This window comes from Choloepus didactylus, chromosome 8, assembly GCF_015220235.1.
Source record: "Choloepus didactylus isolate mChoDid1 chromosome 8, mChoDid1.pri, whole genome shotgun sequence".
NCBI lineage: Eukaryota > Metazoa > Chordata > Mammalia > Pilosa > Megalonychidae > Choloepus > Choloepus didactylus.
The window spans coordinates 81,974,269-81,994,878 of record NC_051314.1 but is presented as its reverse complement, the minus strand read 5'-3'; the positions used below and the strand labels follow the sequence as shown (position 1 = coordinate 81,994,878).

Genomic DNA, 20,610 nt, shown 5'->3' with positions numbered 1-20,610 from the left:
CCTGGGCTCCATCAGCCATAAAGGGGCTAGTACGATGCTGTTGGTTGTATAATGGTAGAATAAAAATGCAAGCAGAAAAATATTTTCTCAGGGCTGGAAGGAGCCTGTAGGCAGGATGAGGGAAAAGGAGATTTTATTTGTTTAGGGGTTGGGGTAAAGGGTGAGGCTAGGTCTGCCTAGTTTATGACTAAGTAAAACGGTTACTGGACAATAATTTATGCTCCTGCCCCTTCTTTAAAAGGGAGAGCTGAAGGGAAAAGATGAACAGCAGTAATTCAAAAGAATAATATCCTCAAAATTCCCTTTGAGGATAGCTGGCCATGTTCCTTCATTAAAACATGCCTGCAACACAGTAACAGCCTGGATGCTGCAGTTTGCCACAATTCCTTCACCAGTGAAGCTCTGAAACATGGTTCAATTTGTCTTTCTGTTTCTAAAAACAGTGATCAGTTAATTCCTTCTTTTTATGTTCTTCAGCAGACACAAACTTCCCATTGAACACTACACTGTCAGCCTTCTTTTCCACAATCTTTTTGACTATAAACCCCATAGACTGGAGATGACCCCATTCCAGCTCCTACCTAGACAAGATAGCAAAGCCAAACTGTTCATTTTACCTGAAAGAGGCCTTTCCCTGAATTTGCTCTGAGCCCTCTCACTAGAGCCAGTTTAAGATCCAAAATCATTCCAGGCTATTCAGTGGCTGAGAGATTTCAAATGGAGTGGAGAGGTCACTCTGGTGGACACTCTTATGCACTATATAGATAACACCTCTTAGGCTTTAATGTATTGGAATAGCTAGAAGTAAATACCTGAAACTATCAAACTCCAACCCAGCAGTCTGGACTCCTGAAGACAATTATATAATAATGTAGATTACAAGGGGTGACCGTGTGATTGTGAAGACCTTGTGGATCACACCCCCTTTATCTAGTGTATGGATGAGTAGAAAAATGGGGATAAAAACTAAAGGACAAATGGGGTGGGATGGGGGGATGATTTGGGTGTTTTTTTTCACTTTTATTTTTTATTCTTGTTCTGGTTCTTTCTGATGTAAGGAAAATGTTCAGAGATAGATTGTGGTGATGAATGCATAACTATGTTATCACACTGTGGACAGTGGATTGTATATCATGGATGATTGTATGGTGTGTGAATGTATTTCAATAAAACTGCATTTAATTAAAAAAAAAAAAAATCATTCCAGGCTAGGTCTACAGGCCTGAAAGGTAGAAGGAATTTTCAACTGAAAGAATGAAGAAGCAAGAAGTAAACTAGAAGACTGCCTCAGTGGCTTCCTATGAATCTAGGACAAAACTGAATAAACAAGAACTTCAGTTTTCTCTATCTAACCTTCTCACTCACAGATTTTCCCTGAGTAAAAAAGGCAGGGATGGGGAAATCTACAATGGAGGAAAAACGTCATTTTAAGGCAAGAGAAAGAGCAGTGGATTACGTGGGATTGTCAGTTTTCAAAATGTATTGTTAATGTTATAACAATCTTTTTCAAAACAATGTTTATGGTTACTTCAAGGTAATTCCATGAAGGTAGTTTGAAAATTTTTACACAATGTTCTAGAATGATTTTCAAGCAAAAATTCCTCTTTTATTATCAAATCTAGTTTGCTCAAAATTAGCTGGGAGAAAGATTTTAAACCTTGGTCCAGTTTTGCTGTTTAGGATTGTTTAATATTTTAAAAGTCAATCTCCCTTTTATTGCAACTCTGTTGCATACTCTAGTTCTCCTTCCTCTCTGTTACATATCCCCACCCCACCCTCCTTCATGCGACCAACCACTTCCCTCCCTTTGAGCTAATTATTTTTTCTAAAGCAAAAGCTGGGGCTTGAAGAGAATTGACAGTGGCTGAAGGGATCTTTCACTCACCAGCATCTCAGAGGGTATGATAACTGCAATCACGGAGAGGAAAAAAATTAAGTCTTTATTTTCACTAACTTCTAACTGAAATTCAGCATTCCTAATTCATAATAAAAATCACAGATATTTTCATATTACATTAGTTATTAAGGTATCTCAATATATCCTTTATAGTCATCACTACTTTGAAATTATGGTAGCAACCACTAGAACCTGTTATTTAATGTGTAAATAAAAAAGCACGTTATCAAACATTTTTAACATTTTTGATAAGTACTTCAATATAACTGGTTTCCTTCATAATTCCTAAATACATATGTATTTTATGTATTTAAAAACATTAGTCTGTGACAGGGTTCTAAGGCTTTACCAATCTGCTAAAGGGAGTCCATGGCACAAAAAAAGTTAAGAATCCCTGACTAAATCCTGTAGTCCAGAGGAGGAAGAGACAAAAGAGGAGAATTCAAGAAGCAGGGGCACTGGCATGGTCTGGGCTTGGTCATCTCTCTCCTTTGCCTATTTTCTTTGTGTGGCTGGGGGAGAAGGAAGAGAATATCAGATTACTGATGCTTTTTGTCAAAGTGAATGTCAATCTGGCTGTTTTTAATATTCTTTCAATTCTTTCACACACACATATATATATAAACAAAAAGTTTATTGTAGAATGGAGAGGGGTGCTAACAAGACCTGATAACTTTGCTAGAATTTAGTATTGTGTGTAATAAAAACCGAACAGAGGAACAGAGGAAATCTATCCAAATACATCTCTCTCCAGATATTTTTTTTTCTATTTTCTGTAGGTAAGTCTTGAAATGCATGCTTAGGAGCTACCCTTCTGAAAGCAATTCCTCAATTAAAATAGCTAAAATTATTAGGTGATAGAAAATTTAACCTTATTAAAAATATATATTATATTGAATCAAAATGGATAGAAGGGCTCCCAAAAGGATTTCCATTTTGAATTACTGCCCATTTAAGAATCTAGCTCACCCACTGGTTAATACCCTTAATGGGTCATCCTTTTATCTATGCCTGAGGTTTTTGCAAAAAGCCACTCACTCGGGGTACACTCACCCACCCTGGTTGTATGGTAAATAATGAGAATTTTCAATAAAATGGGGGCTGGAGAATGTGAGTTATATTGGATCAGCAAGGCAGTATGTATATCCTGGGAGAGGATTTGTGTGGTGAAAGAAAAATTTAGAATCTTATTTGCTCATGTAAGTGAATCATGGCAGTTGCTTGGCATAAATGGAAGAAATGAGTATATATGGGGTATTATGTGCTACTTTGCAAGCAATCCATGTAGAGACCAAGATAATCTAGATCTGCACTATCCAATATGGTAGCCACTAACTACAAGTGGTTACTGAGCACTTGAAATGTGGCTAGTCTGAATTGAGATGTACTATAAGTCAAAACATACACTGGCCAAACTGCCAACACATGTTTTTGGACCTGAAATTTGGAAAGAAGAAAGCACAGACAGAAAGCTCTAACCTCCTTTTTTTTTTTTTTTTTTTTAATCATCATTTTATTGAGATATATTCACATACCACGCAGTCATACAAAACAAATCATACTTTCGATTGTTTACAGTACCATTACATAGTTGTACATTCATCACCTAAATCAACTAAATCAATCCCTGACACCTTCATTAGCACACACAAAAAAATAACAAGAATAATAATTAGAGTGAAAAAGAGCAATTGAAGTAAAAAAGAACACTGGGTACCTTTGTCTGTTTGTTTCCTTCCCCTATTTTTCTACTCATCCATCCATAAACCAGACAAAGTGGAGTGTGGTCCTTATGGCTTTCCCAATCCCATTGTCACCCCTCATAAGCTACATTTTTATACAACTGTCTTCGAGATTCATGGGTTCTGAGTTGTAGTTTGATAGTTTCAGGTATCCACCACCAGCTACCCCAATTCTTTAGAACCTAAAAAGGGTTGTCTAAAGTGTGCGTAAGAGTGCCCACCAGAGTGACCTCTCGGCTCATTTTGGAATCTCTCTGCCACTGAAGCTTATTTCATTTCCTTTCACATCCCCCTTTTGGTCAAGAAGATGTTCTCCGTCCCACGATGCTGGGTCTACATTCCTCCCTGGAAGTCATATTCCACGTTGCCAGGGAGATTCACTCCCCTGGGTGTCTGATCCCACGTAGGGGGGAGGGCAGTGATTTCACCTTTCAAGTTGGCTTAGCCAGAGAGAGAGGGCCACATCTGAGCAACAAAGAGGCATTCAGGAGGAGACACTTAGGCACAAATATAGGGAGGCCTAGCCTCTCCTTTGCAGCAACCGTCTTCCCAAGGGTAAAACTTATGGTAGAGGGCTCAACCCATCAAACCACCAGTCCCCTATGTCTGTGGTCATGTCTAACCTCCTTTTATAAAATGGCTAAAGTACTAAAGATCTGCAAATATTTGATACAAAAGTGTGTGTGTATGTATATATATATATATAATTACTTATATTGATTATATGTTGAAATAATATTTTGGCTATATTGGGTTAAATAAATTATTAAAAATAACTTCACTTGTATATTTTTACTTTTCAATGTGGCTATCAGAAAATTTGAAATTACATATGTGGCTCACATTTGTGGTTTGCACTGTTTCTTTTGGACAGCGACAACCTAGATAATATGCTCAAAAGATCTTCTGGGAATTTTAGTCATGTGCTAATCTTGAATTTTCTTCCCCAAAATCCACTTTGTCTACATTCAGATTAAACTATAGGGCAGTGGTCCTTACCAAGAGCAACTTTGCCCCAAGGAGACATTTTTTTGCTTGTCACAACTGGGGGTGGGGGTGGGGTGGTCTCTAGTGGGTAGGGGCTGAGGATGCTGGTAACTACCCTACACAACAGCTCCCCATAACAAAGAATTATCTGGCTCAAAATGTCAATTGTGTCTCTGTTGAGAAATCCTGCTACAGGGAGAGGAGAGAAAGAAATGAAAAGGGCTGTTTTTTAGTTTTTCTTGCCAAACTGCCAACACATGTTTTGGACCTGAAACTTGGAAGGAAGAAAGCACAAACGGAAAACTCCAACCTCATTTTACAAAATGGCTGATGCACTACCGATCTGCAAATACTCAGGACAGAGAAATTAGGAAGACGGAGACAGCAGGCACTGTAATTGGGAAAGGAACAGATTAAATGAAACTTTCATGCACTGCCTTGTTAGTAACAAAAAGATAAGATAGAAGAAGCAAATCAAAACAATTTTGGCTTCTGATTTTCACTCCCCAATGGAGGAAAGAAAAAACCAAAAACATAGAAGGGAGATTTCTTTAGTATAAGAAATATTAAGGCATAAAATGGAATGTCAGGGCTATAATGAAGTCAATGCAAAACTGGTTTTAGTTGCAGCACTGACAGGGAAAGTAAAGTTTCTTATTAACTACTAATTTTCCATGGGGAATCTTTGGTAAAAATCCTTTCCATTTGTAGGAAGTTTCACTCTCACCCATCCTTCTTTGACAGAATTTGGAATCCTATCTCCTAGCAAAGTGACTAAATGAACAGAGCTAAGAGTTAGGAATGGCCTGAAGAATAAAGATGCTGGGAACTGTAAATCATCTCAAGTCTTAAGATTTTTAATTTTTTTCAAATTGATGTAAAACATATATAAAATGCATAAATCTTAACTGTACAGCTCAATGAATTTTTATATACTTATATAGCTGTGTAATAATCACCCAGATCAAAATATGAAACATTTCAGGTACCCTAGAAAGCTCTTTCATATCCCCCTTTCCGTAAGTTTTAAAATGAAATCATTATGTAAAACACTTAGTATAGCCCCTGGCATACAGCAAGTACTAAGCTAGTTCTCTCTTCTTTCCCTTTTTTAATCTCAAGGTAAAGAGGTATTACAATAAAAAACAAACAAACAAAAAGAACACATAGTTTTTCTTTGCAGAATAATTCTAAACAAGTCAATGTCTACAGGTAGTTCTCCATGTAATTCCTTTAAGTCTAGTCTTCCTGAAGTTTTTTGAAATAACAGCACAGAACAGACCTGAAAAGAGGGCTCAAGACAAATGAGGGCTCACACCAAACTAAACCTAAGTTTTTTCATTTTGAAACAGGGCCAGGCACAAGCATATGGGCATTAGGAATATAGTTTCAAGCTAAATTCTTGGAAAAAGTACTGTGACCAATGAAATTTCTGTGCAATATGCACTTAACTCCCAGCCAGATTTGTTCTTGAAATGTTGGTTTTGGCCACCACAGCCCCAGTTTCTGTGTGAGTTTGCCTCATATTTTAAAATACTCTTATATCTTGACCTATGATTAATTCATGTCCCTGTCCTTGGTTTAGAAAAGTAGACAGGGGAAAGACACAAATCAGAACTCTTTAATTATTACGAAATGAATCCTGAATACCTAAACTATCAGGGAACAATACAAGGAATTGAGTTTACATTTCTGATAGCCTGAAAAGTCATTCATGCTGAAATCTAACCACCCTTTTCTCCAAAATTTTAAGGTTTAGAAATGCTTCCGGGACAGAACAGCTTTCTTTTATTACAGTATCTACACTTGGACTATTTTGATGAAAGAAAATCACATGAAAAAGCCTCAGAAAACCTGAGGAATCATAGGGGCAAGTTCTAAAATAGATGATATCTGTGATCAGCAGGAAGAATAATTGACATTTTTTGAACACTACTTAATCTCTTCAATTGATAACATACTCTGAAAGAAGAAACAGAGACATCCGCAACAGTCACCCTCACTGCAGTGCTTCTGTTCCCAGTACAAGATATCATTTATCTTTGGGAAAGGAGGGAAAGGGAGAAGGGACACCTCAAAGTCAATATAATTTTTGTTTCTACCTTAGTCAATCCCATGCTCCTTTCTACTTCAAGATGCTGCTGTTTACTAAGTGAGTCACACATCCTGCTTTGAATGCTTCCTGGCTCTTGAATGAATCATTTCAAAGCACAAGATTGTTCAGCAAATAAATACAACTACAGCAGCAGCAGCTCATATGCTGCATGTGTGAGCAAGGTAATTTATAGAGGAAAAATAAGAACAGGAAACTTCTACCCAAAATACTCCAAGAGAAAAATGTTGTCAAGGGAAAGGAGGAGGACAAACTGAAGAAAGAGGGGAAAAAAACACCAAACTGTCCCTAAGGTGAATTCATTTATCTAAAGGTTGAGGAATTTTGTTTGGGAAAAGCTGTTTTAGTATCTCAAAAAGATTCTGCCAGCTGACCAAATCAGTCCACTGTATAAAAAGAAAGAATTTTAAGAACAAAGACTTAATTTGATAGTTGGTCTAGCAGCCATACTGCTGTGAGAATGTTAAGTTCCTCAAGAACAAGGATCCTCTTCACCTGTTTGTTCATGGATGTATCCCAAACCTCTCGAAAAATATCTGCATATAGTAGGTGCTTAATAAATATGTGTTGAACAAATGACAATACATATCACTGAAGTACTACAAAGCATCCCCAACGTACAAAACCCTTGCCTGTGTGTCAATGGTGGGAGAATTTTCACCATCTATAACCAAGAGGAGAGTCGATATCTGAAACACCAATTCCTTCCTATGGAACCAGAGACTGGATCATAGTCAGGACCTAATCACCCTAATATGAAGAGCTTATCAGAAATTAGGACAACAGGAAATGAACAAAATGGCAGCCAGGGAATTTAAATCATTAGGAAGAACTTCTTGACTCTAGAGGGTTTGAATTTGTTCCCAATGGAGATTTTAAAGGAATACAGAACATATTTCCTTTCTGGTTCTCTTCTATTTATATAACTTTACTTTCTCCTATTCTTCCATTAACACTTTCTACCCAGGTCAGTCTTTCTAATGATATACAAAGTCTACTTATTTTCAATTTTGCATTTCCACATGTTCCCCTATTCCCTTAATCTCTTCATCTCTCCCTTAGTTTATCTAACTCCTACCATTTTTCACGCCCAGCTGGACTCCAATTGCCCTTTTATTTATTTATTTTACTTTTTAGAACAGTTGTTAGTTTACAGAAAAATCATGCAGAAATCACAGAGCTCCTTTACACCCCACACACAGTTTTCCTATAACTGACATTTTGCAGTAGTACAGTATATATGTTACAACTGATGAAACAATATTATTATAATTATACTAACTAGATTCCATAGTTTACATTAGGATTCACTCTTTGTGTTGTATAGTTCTATTGGTTTCCAATTGCTTTTTGAAGGTTTCCCTAATGACTTCTATCTTCAGTGGTCTAGCTTTCTTGAGATACATGATTTGCACGATATAATTTAGAATTTTAGTTTATATAGCCTTATTGTTCTGAACTCTTGCAGTAACTCAACAACAAAAAGACAAACAACCCAATTTAAAAAATGGACAAATGATTTGAAAAGTAATTTCTCCAAAGATACACAAACATTCAATAAGGACACGAAAAGATGCTCAACATCATTAGCCAGTAGGGAAATGCAAATGAAAACCACAATGAGGTATCACCTCATACCCGCTAGAATAGCTCATGTTAAAAAAACAGAAAATATAAGTGCTGATAAGGATGCAGACAAATAGGAACTTTGGTACACTGTCGGTGAAATGGTACAGCTGCTGTGGAAAACAATTTAGCGGTTCCTCAAAAAGTTAAACATAGTACATACCAGATGACCTGGCAATCTTACTTCTAGGTATATACCCAAAAGTACTGAAAGCAGGGACTCGAACACAGATATTTGTACAACATGTCCATAGTAGCATTATTCACAGTAGCTAAAAGGTTGGAAGCAACCCAAATGTCCATCAATGGATGAATAAACAAAATGTGGTATATATACACATGGACTATTATTCATCTATAAAAAGAATGAAGTTCTGATACACACTACAATATGGATGAACCTTGAAGACAACAAGTTAAGTGAAATAAGCCAAACACAAAAGGACAAGTATTGTGATCTTATAAGAAATAACTATGTGGTGGTTCCACAGGAGGCTAAGTATAGGGTTGCCATATGATCTTGTAACCCCATTATTAGGTATATACTTGGGAGAACTGAAAGCAGGGACACAAATGGACATTTATTTGCACACTGCTGTTTATGGTGGCAGTATTCAAAATTTGCAATGGATGGAAGTGGCCTAAGGCTACATCAACTGATGAATGGAAGGACAAACTGTGGTGTATACATACAATGGAACACTGAGTGGCTGCAAGAAGGAATGAAGTTGTGAGGCCTGCAACTAGGTGACTGAACCTCGAAGACAGTATGCTGAGTGAAATAAGCCAGAAAATGAAAAGACAAATATTATAACAAACATTGTAACACCTCACAATTATGTACTAAATATAACATGCAAATTCAGAGAACTGAATCTGAGAGCACTGGTTATCAGGGGAAGGCTTATTGTAAAGGTTCCTAGATTGTAATCTCTTACAGTCACATCCATTTCTGAGTTGTTACAGGTATTTCTAAATTCTGAGATGCTGAGCTTTGTGTAGAACCTGGTCATTCCCTGGAACTTTGGGTATCTGTGAGACACCTAAGATTCAGAGCTAGAGTTCTGTAGCTATGAAAGTCAGTATTACCCCATACAACAACTGTTAAAAAAGCTGAAAAAGAGATCAGCTAATCTGGTTAGGACTAAGGCAAATCAGACTAAAGGGTAAAGGACAATACTGACTGTGTTTTAAAATTTCAACTTCTGTGTGAGACCAAAAGAAGAGATGTTTATTTGGTGCAAAATTTATATTTTCTGTAGCATACCATCTAATTTAACTTGTATGGTCCGTTTATTTGAACACCGTAATTACATGGAACCTGGAACACGGAGTGAGATCTTGTTGGTTTGTATAGGTTAATGTGATGCCCCAATACATCCCAGAGGTATCTGGGCAGAGAATAAAAAAGTATTTGCAAAGCCCCCTTGAGGGACGGGGGGAAAACGTGGAAATATTAAACTTCCCCACCTGGGTAATTCCTGATATTCTCACAAGCATTGGAGACTACCAATTTAATAGGCCAAGCCCTTGATCCTGGGGCTTGCCCTTATGAAACTTACTCCTGCAATGGAGAAGCTAAGCCTACTTATAATTATGCCTAAGAGTCACTTACCCCCAGAGAACCTCTTCTGTTGTTCAGATGTGGCCTCTCTCTCTAAGCCAACCCTGCAGGCAAACTCACTGCCTTCCCACCTACCTGGGACATGACTCCCAGGGATGTAAATCTCCCTGGCAATGTGGGACATGACTCCCAGGAATAAGCCTGGCGCTGGCATTAGGGGATTGAGAAGGCCTTCTTTGACCAAAAGGGGGAAGAGAAATTAAACAAAATAAAATTTCAGTGGCTGAGAGATTTCAAAACTGTTGAGAGGTCAATCTGGAGGTTATTCATACGCATTATATAGATATTCCTTTTTAGTTTTTCATGTATTAGAATAGCTAGAAGGAAATACTTGAAACTGCTGAATGTTGAACCAGTAGCCTTGATTCTTGGAGACTGTGTAACTATATAGCTTTTACAGTGTGACTGTGTAATCGTGAAAACCTTGTGACTGATACTCTATTTATCCAGTGTATGGACAGATGAGTAAGAAAATAAAACAAACAAAAAATAAATAATGGGGGAGGGGATATAGATGGTATGGAATGTTCTGGGTTTTTCTAATTTTTATTAGTTTTTTTTTTTTTTGAGTAATAAAAATGTTCAAAAATTGATTGTGGTGATGAATGCACAACTATATGATGATACCACGAACCACTGACTGTACACTTTGGATGAATATCTGGTATGTGAATGTATCTCAATAAAACTGCACAAAAAAAAGAAATAACAAGAATATGCAAATTCAGAGACAGAAAGTAGGGTACAGGTTACCAGGGGCTGTGGGGACGGGCAGTTAATGCATAATGGGTGTACCATTTCTGTTTGGAGTGATGGGAAAGTTTTGGTAATGGATGGTGATGAGGGTAGTACAACATTATGAATGTGTTTAATTCCACTGAATGGTATACTTGGGAGTGTTAAAATGGGAAAGTTTATGCTGTATACATGTTTCCACAATTAAAAAAAAAAAGAGTGATTAAAGAGGCAATGACGATTAGATGCAATCCATGATCCCAGAATGGAACTAATAATGGAGAAGACCCCAAAGGACATTATTGGGACATATGAAAAAAACTGGAATATACACTGAAAGCTATATTCCACAAGCTATATATCAACGTTAAATTTCTTGGACTTGATAGCTGTACTTAACGGTGGTTACATAAGAGATTACCTTTGTTTTCAGAAAATGTACATGGAAGTATAAAATGTTCGAGGACCATGATGTATACAACCTATTCTCAGATGTTTCAAAAACTGTCATACAGATAGATAAATGCATACCTATATACATATATGGATGGATGGATGAATAGAATCATATGGCAAATGTGGCAAAATGTTAAAAATTGATGGATCTGTGTATCTGGGTAGGGTGTATGGTGGAGCTCTCTGTATGGTTTTTAAAATTATTTTTGTAACTCTCCTGAAAGTCTGAAATTATTTCAAAACAAAAGGTTAAAAAAAAAATACAGAGAAGTCCAATATACCCCCATCTTCTAAACATCTGAGAATAAGCTGCATACATTATGCTCCTTGGATACTGAACACTTCCAGGTATATTTCCTAAGACATAGCCTCATAATTTTACCTTTGACGTAGACTGTAAATCACTAGAGAGTTAAAAATTTGTCCTATATTTATTCTTTAACCTCCCCATCTGCCCCACCTCCGTTCTTGACTCAGTGGTGAGCATGTAACAGGTGCTCAATAAATTCCTGTTTCAGTGATTGGGTCAAGTTTTATATAGCGGTTTGAGAGTAACTGTTGAAAAGCTTTATCACCCTTGGATTTTAAGACTTTAACAAAGCACATTTATAAAAAGATCTGACGGTTGCCCACCTCCGTTTCCCAAGTAAATTTCAATATGCGAATAAGTGATGATGTATCTTCCCCTATTTTATTTGAGACCGGATTTCCTTTGTTATAGAAAGGCACCTAAGACAATTTTAATATGCTGGAGTTACACTGCTGTTGTATGAAGGACACTGGTGCCATGTTTTGACGGTCAATTCACTTTCCTAGAGTATCTGATTGCATCACAGAACTTTATTTTATTACAAACTAAAATGTCCTGTGCAAAAATTGTGAATTTATAAACAGCAACCTTTTACATTCCTTTTTTACCCCCCAAACCACAACTTTTTTGAGCAGTTTCTTTTAGGATCCCAAGTACTTAAATTTTATAGCACAGAATATCAGCATCTCACAGGAATCAAGCTGTGTCAAGAGCTGGATTCCTCCATTTTTAAGGTATGCCCTGGAGTATCTGACTAGAGGAAAAGATATGTTATAAGCAAATCAATAAGCCAGTGTGGGGGGGGGGGCGGAGTGGGTAGAAAAGTAATATTAAGATCATAGTCAGAACTGAATTTCAGGGTCTTCATTGTGATGATCAGTGATTAATAGTAATGCATTATTCTAAGTCACCCAGACCTAGCTGAGTCAGCTATTCCTCTGTAGCAGAAGTTTTAAGCACTCAGCCACAGATCATCACTCATTTCTATTTTGGTTTCTTGTTCCCTCCTCCTGTTTGTGACAAATGTGAAAAATCATGAGCCCCATGGGTGGTGTCTTATGGCAAGTAAACTGCAGGTGCCCAATAAATCACAGCAGAAAGGAAACTGAGCTCCAAAGGTCACATAGACCAACTCGAACCTGACTGAACAGTTTTAAGAAAGAAGTCGCTAAATACAATTTCTTACCACTTTAGGTTAGGAAAATTTAGGTGTTTTGTTTTTAAACATTGCCTATTACTTTGAATGGGGTTGAAAAACATAACCTTACTGCAAGGTGTAAATGTACTTAGTCAAAGTCCTGGTCATCTCAAATTCTTCTGCTAGGTGATTCCTAGTATCACAACAAAGCAGTAAGTATAATTCTTTTTTCACTCTTTTTAATAATACTCTCTTGTGACTTTTTTCTGTAAGGCCATAAACTAACTTCTATGTCCAATGACTTTAAAACTAAAATTTGTATGTATTATCAGGCCTCTGTTCCTGAAAAGACTGTTGTCAATTAATATCTTGAACAAACGAATTGTCAGGGGTGGGTAGCGGGACAGAGAAAAGGAAGAAGCCAAAAGTTTGAGGAAAACACTATTGGTTTCTTAACCCAATCTCCATTCCTCACCCTCTTCTCCCTTTCCTTTCTCCCACTATAAAGGCTAAAAGCTAGATATTCATTTTTCCAGGCTCCCATGCAGCTAGGATTAAACCTGTCACACAGTTTAGACCAATGAAATATAGACAGAAATCCACTGGGTCGGGGGAGGGTGGCACTTATGGGGAAGCTTATGTTTCTTTAGAAAAGGAGCCATCCTGGTGCTACCCCGTTTTCCTTTCTTCCTCATCCTGTAACAGTAGGGTAATAAGCATGAGGACTAAAAGCTAAAAATGGCAAAGCAGAGAAGCAGAAATAACCTAGGTCCTTGATAACCTTGCTATTCTAGTTGGCTAATGCTGCTGGAATCCAAAACACCAGAGATGGATTGGCTTTTATAAAAGGGGGTTTATTTGGTTACACAGTTATAGTCTTAAGGCCATGAAGTGTCCAAGGTAACACACCAGTAATCGGGTACCTTCACTGGAGGATGGCCAATGGTGTCTGGGAAACCTCTGTTAGCTGGGAAGGCACGTGGCTAGCATCTGCTCCAAAGTTCTGGTTTCAAAATGGCTTTCTCTCAGGACTTTCCTTCCTAGACTGCAGTTCCTCAAAAATGTTACTCTTACTTGTTCTTGGGGTATTTGTCCTCTCTTAACTTCTCCAGAGCAAGAGCCTGCTTTCAACAGCCATCTTCAAACTGTCTCTCAACTGCAGCTACTCTCTCAGCTTCTGTGCATTCTTCAAAGCGTCCCTCTCGGCTGTAGTAAGCTTGCTCCTTCTGTCTGAGCTTATATAGTGCTCCAGTAATCAAGGCCCACACTGAATGGGTGGAGCCACACCTCCATGGAAATTATCTCATCAGAGTTATCACTTACAGTTGGGTGGGTCACATCTCCACGGAACCCCCAAAGGATTCCAATCTAATCAGCACTAAAACGTCTGCCCCACAAGACTGCATCAAAGAATATGGCTTTTTCTGGGGGACATAATACATTCAAACTGGCCCACTTGCTTAGCTGCTGAAAACAGCCCTAATTTTGGACTTCCTGTGTTACAAGTGTTCATATAGTTTTAAGCTACTATTACTCAGATACTTGTTGCTGACACCATTCCTAACAAAACATGGTGATTTTTCAGGATGTATAGGTTCCCTCATTTTCTATCTCTACCTCTACTAATCTGAGGAACTTGGAAATAGAATGTGCAAAAAAGTATCTCATTCTACATCTTCAGAAACATTTATCAGGTGCACCCTAAGCGGAATTCAATTTTCACTTTTACACAGCATAACAAATAAACTACTCTACCTCATCATAACCTATCGCTCCCAAGTTTCTCATAAACAATAGCACTGCTTGGGCTTTTGGGAAGGACAAAATGAAAAGAGAAAGGTATTTTATGATGCTGCTCTTGAAACTGGGGCAATTAAAGATCTCTCTTAACTGAAGTATGGAGTTTTAGGTTGGAGCCACATCTTTTCTTATTTCTGCTTCTGCCTTCTCCCCCAATACCTGATATCTGGCTCTTTATTAAATTCCAGGGAACTCTTGTTAATTATACTTAAGAAATGACAAGGACAGATCCATTATCTTTCCTCAGATGGCAGCTAAGTAGCTGGATGGATTAAATGCTCAACAAACTTAAAGAGACCAGTGCCCAAGAGTAGGGAAATCCCAGCAGCAATCCAGTGGGTCCTGTGGCAGGTACATGGCTAATTGCTTTCTCCACAGCTCTTGCCTAATGGTAGAACTTTTAGTATTCTATTTTCTAGATGTAGCTACTGAGTTGGGGATCCCATTAAAGTCCCCAAAGGGTAACTTCAGTTCTTAACAAAGCAAGGAAAACTTTTTTTAGTCACAATAATTATCACATAGCACTATTAAGTTCTTATTGATACTACATATTTTTATTTTTCAATCTAATCTCTCTCCTCCAAAGTTTATTGGGACATTATAAGGTACAGAACCCTTGAAAAACACATCATGCACCTTTGTCTTCCACTTTGTTACACAGTAGGTGTTGCAATCCCTAGATCTCACAAATGGGTGGGAAGACACAAAGATATAGTGTGAATAGTGTGGACCTCAACTGTTAAAGTTAGGAAAATTTACTACACCATGTCTTAACTTGGGCTGCTGAAAATTTCATTGTGGAAAAATAATACTGTAAACATTTCTTGATAATATAGGAGTTTTTGAATGCTCATTGTAAATGAGCTGAGCAGAGCATATACCAGTTACAGTGCAGAGCCTCTGATAACCAAAACCTGCCCTTTAAGGGCTTATACAATTTAGTATTATAACAGTTGAGCCAAAAGAAAATATAAAGCTGGTTGAGAGAGATCTCAGTCTCTAAAACCAAGTGCTTAGATGACTATGGCAAGCTTACAAGGAAATTACTCTCATACACTCACTCACTCTAAAATAATTCCAAAATGCTGTTAGTAAGCTTCTGTTTTAAACAAGCTATCAAAAGATTAAGTGCCCAGAGACTTGGCAATCACAGAAGAGGTTGCAGACTGGTAAATAAATAGGCAAGGATAAAGGCTCAAATAGTTTGGTAGGTCTCTTGAATAAACCAGAAGCTGGCAGGATGTTCTGATTTTGCCTCACCATCTTAATTTAATGCAGAAAAAAACTGTTAGCCTGATTTGCTAAAATATTTAGCTGTTTATCTTTGTGTCTAATTTGGAAAGTTTTGACAAGCTATCTTTATTTTAATAAAACCAGGCAGATGGATTTTGAGTCAATTTTGGAAGTCTGCTTTATATTAGAGATTTTTTTTAGAGTGTTGGTCACTGAATAGAGGTCTACATTAAAGGAAAGAAGGCAAGCAGGGAAAAAAAATAGACCTATACCACCTAACAGTAGCACTTACCTACATGCTTCTTCACTGTCACAGCTAACCAATATAGCAGCAACATCAAGAGTTGTGAAAACTGCCTCTGCTAACCTCTCCAGCCTCTTCTCGTTTCTCTCCATCACAATTTGCTACCAAGTTATCTGCAGCTTTTCTGAACATACCATGCTGTTTCATTCTTTTGTGTCTGTTCTTTTATGTCGAGAATGTTCTTTTTCATCTTCTCTGGCTGGCAAATTTCTATTTATCTTTCAAATCCTTTTCAAGCATCAGTTCCTCCAGGAAGACTTCCCTGAAGGCCACCAGACCTCTCAGTACTTGCAAATATTTATATTACTACATTTATCATATGACATATTACAGTGTAATTATATCTTTGTGTCTGATTCTCCTACCAGACAGGGAATACTTTGATGTCTTATACATCTTTCTGTCACTAGTACCCAGATGCTCAAATCTTCTTACTGAATTGAGCCCACAAAGGCTAATGAGGGGCTGAGTGAATTGAGAAAACTATTCTTGGGCTAATTTCTGGAAACCTGCCCCCAGGTTTCCTCAAAGTTGGATATACCTGGCAAAACACATGAAGAGAAACGTCTTGAATTTATTCTTACAGAAGATCCTTTGTGTGCACCAAGTCTTACCAAGAGATATTTGTGAAAACTCCATATACATTTTTATTGGGGTATAAAATGATAACAAATTGCTCCAATTATACAGAACCTCCCTATCTATTACAGCAGAATGTAGACAAACCAGAAGGTGCTGATGGGATCCTCCTATTAACCTTTATATCACATTACAACATCCCTGTTAGAGGAAGAGAGGAGAGAGGGGGTAAATATAAAAATCACTAAGTATACTGCTGGGTGTCGGGGAGGCAACTAAGATTTGGAATCCCTAGTCCTCATCTCTAGGTAACAACTCACTGTACAGCAAACTGAAGATTTCAACCACAGTGTGGTAAGCTGATAATGGTTCCTAAAGATATGTCCATGTCCTAATCCCTGGAACCCGTGAATGGTATTTTATATGGTAAAGTTTTTGCAGATATCATTAAATTAAGGATCTAAGATGAGGAGATTATCCAGATGGGTCTCAAATGTCATCACAAATATCCTTATGAGAGAAGGAGAGGGAGACAAGACACACAAGGTAAGGAAAAGCTGATGTGAAAACAAAAGCAGAGACTGGAATGATGTACCCATAAACTACGCAATGCTGGCAGTGACCGGAAGCTGAAAGAAGCAAAGAAAGGATTGTCTCCTAAAGCCTCCAGAGGAAACACAGCCCTGCTGACACCCTGATTTCAGATTTCTTACTTCCAAAACAGTGAGAGAATACATTTCTGTAGTTTTAAGCCACCCAGTTTGTTGTCATTTGTTATAGCAGCCACAGGGAACTAATACACACAGGATCTTCTTACAATCTAAATGTAATTACCGCCATTCTAAGAGTAGCAGAGGAGCAGGCAGATAAAAGACAACAATAGGTGATTTTAAATTCCATGTAATCATTCCTAAAACCACAAACCATTCATCTACTCTTGAATAAGTATTACTTAATAGGAACCAGTTATCAGCAATTCATATGGACTATCACTTATAAATAACCTCACCAGGAGGAGTTTGTGACAGGAACCCTCCTAACTACTCACTAACCTTTGTCCAACAGAAACCAAATATTATGAATTAACTGAGTGCCACGTAGGTTACATCTACCCCCAAACTGTTTCTACTTTAAGGAATACCTTATTCACAGAAGTTTGAATTCCATAGTGTCAGGTGTATTGCTGACTGGCCTGTATGACTCCCACCTTCTATACATGCATGCCATCCTTTATCAAGTGAATTTTCTAACTAGATGAGATTTCACTTAAAGAAATTTACTTTGAAGTAAATCTTTACTACCCCTGTACAATAGGCAGACTAAGTTACAATACTGGAGTTGAGTGTGAATGCTCAAATAGGCCTCTCAGTTCATACCTGAGGTGCACGTCTTGGACCTTTATTCTACTCTTTTCTCCTGACCCTCTACCACCAAACACTTGAGTTTCAAGTAAAATATCTAAGACGTTATAGCACAGTGGAAGCTATAAGCACAAAGCAGTATTTAGGGGCCCATGCTAATCAGGAGGTTTCGTGACTATGGGAAAGGGTTGTAGTTTTGTAGAAAGATAAACAAGATATTCTGCATTTAGGCTCAGTAGGTTGAGAAAAAGGACCATTGAGAAGAAGCAATACTAGAGAAAGAATCATAAACCATATTCATCTTTTTACTATTTGCAGGATCAGAGAACTATTATAGGTAAGGTGATATGTTAGTCACAGAAGGTTAAGGTTAACTGCAGGAGGTGATAAGCTCCTTGAAGACAGGAATTAAAACCATTTTAGATAGTGTTATATTCCTAGAGGCTAACATTGTACCCGGTATACAAGCAATACCAAAAACATCTGTTGAATGAGCAAATAAAGTTTCTGCCTCACAGGGACTTGCTTTGAAGGAAAATAAAGCCCTAATCGGAAACTTAATCAATTCTACACACCTCTAAGGATCATGCCCAAAAATGGATTAAGAGAATATCAATCTCCTTGAGTAAATTTAATGAGATACTGCTGGTTGCCTTATATGACAGTTTGCAAATGAACTGGCTTCCTTCTGCTTGGAAGCTTTTAGGGAGTCAGAAGAAATGACTGAGATCAATCTCCTTGAGTAAATTTAATGAGATACTGCTGGTTGCCTTATATGACAGTTTGCAAATGAACTGGCTTCCTTCTGCTTGGAAGCTTTTAGGGAGTCAGAAGAAATGACTGAGACAGAATGTATCTTGTCCAAACAGCAGTATGCTAAACAACTTAGGAACCATCAGCTAATCCTCTTGAAATGCTCCTCACAATTCAAGAAGAGTATGGACAAAAAGACCACAACTTATCCATGCACTACTTAGTACCAAGGTCAGAAAAGTTGAGGAAGATATTCTTTTTAAAGGTATATGGTGGACAAGAAGGGAGTCAGAAAAGCCTACATTGGTAATTCTACTTTTCTTAATGGTGTCTTGATAAAGGCTAAGATAGTGTTTTTCAAACTGTAGGACATCATCCATTAGTGGGTAGTAAAATCAAATTAGTGGTATGTAACCAGCATTTTAAAAAAATCTAATGAAATACAAAAAGAAAAAACAAAGCAAAAACAGTACATCATATTAAATAAGGGTAAATACTGTTACATGACTCTAATTTCTATTATAGAAATATACGTTTTAAGGCAGTAATGTAAAAGGTATTTCTTACTTTGGCTTACAAACTCAAAAGATTGAAAGCCACTAAATAAAAGTGAATAGTTTATTGCATGTTTATTTTCATATGGTGCTCAGAAAAGAGCCAGTAAATAGTGCTTGTATTATGTAAAAAATTAAGCCTGAAGTAGAATACTCATTGCTCATTATTCTAACTAAGAGAAAAGCAAAGCATAGCAGAAAGTCCAGCTTCCAAGCAGGAACTGTTTCCTTGACAGAGCTCCAATCCAATTATGCCCTAGCTGCTGATTTTTCTATCACCATCTCCCCATTGTTTCAGAGACAGCATCAGGACCTTCTGTTCATGTGGTGGAGGAAGAAATTGCTTTCCAGAAAGGCTTAGTCCACTGCATTTTACTAGATAAAGAAAAAACAAACCATTCCACTCTGACAAGCTGATTACTGTCTACAGAGGAGCAAAATGCCTCCCTTAGGACTAAGGAAATAGCCAACAAGATAGAAGATGTTCAAACCTTTAACCACTGCTCTGCCAAGAGCTGCTCTGTATGTGCATACAACTCTCTCTGGGCCGTCAAATGTGCACAACTGAAAGTGCAAGCCTCCATAAGGCTCTGTCTAGCTGTAGTTTCAAATGCACAAATAGTGAAAGAATGCTGAAATTAAGTTTCCCCTTTCTGCTATTGCAATTATCTAGGTAAAACTCAGAAGGGAAGAAAAGGAAAAGCTGAAGGGGGAATAAAGTGTTAAATTTCATATGGTGCTTACAAAACATACTTAGACACCTAAGACCCCCTGAAATTTTTAGTGTAACTACTTTTATTGTCCCCTCCCAATATAGCCTAAAGAGAATACAGTCTCTTCTGTAGTCCTAAGAAATACCTGAAACTAAAGTAAAATGAAAAATGTCTGAAATCATGAACATAATACAGTGAAAAAAATTAATGTGTACAGATTGCTAAAAAATGACGCTCACTGAAGTGACAGATATCTGTAATACCATTTGCCCTGTATAATACTCTGGTATTATACAGCTAATTCCGTGGATGTGTAACAACTGAGATTTTTAAAACTACCTCAACATCTCTTTTCAAATGATTCAAACAACTATGCCAACAAAAGACGTTTTTTTTTTTTTTTTTGGTCAATGAGCTTGAGAACAGTGACAGAGAAAAGAGGTAACTGAGGCTTAGCATTAAAGTATAGGCTTTTTGTTTGTTTGTTTAATCCTCTTCCATCCTATTAACCTGTCATGGCCTGTATGATTACAGGCATACCTCGGAGATACTGTGGGTTCGGTTCCAGACCACCGCAATAAAGCAAGTATCGCAATAAAATAAATATTGCAATAAAGAGACTATCACAATAAAGCAAGTCACACGAATTTTTTGTTTTCCCACTGCACATAAAAGTTAGGTTTAC

At 37.5% G+C, this 20,610-nt stretch overlaps 1 protein-coding gene across 2 annotated transcripts in view; it reads right to left on the bottom strand.

Annotated features, from left to right (window-relative positions):
* LOC119541239 (cyclic AMP-dependent transcription factor ATF-7) overlaps positions 1-20,610 on the bottom strand; it is an 83,528-nt gene that overhangs the window by 28,153 nt on the left and 34,765 nt on the right. The gene's annotated exons all lie outside the window — the stretch shown is intronic.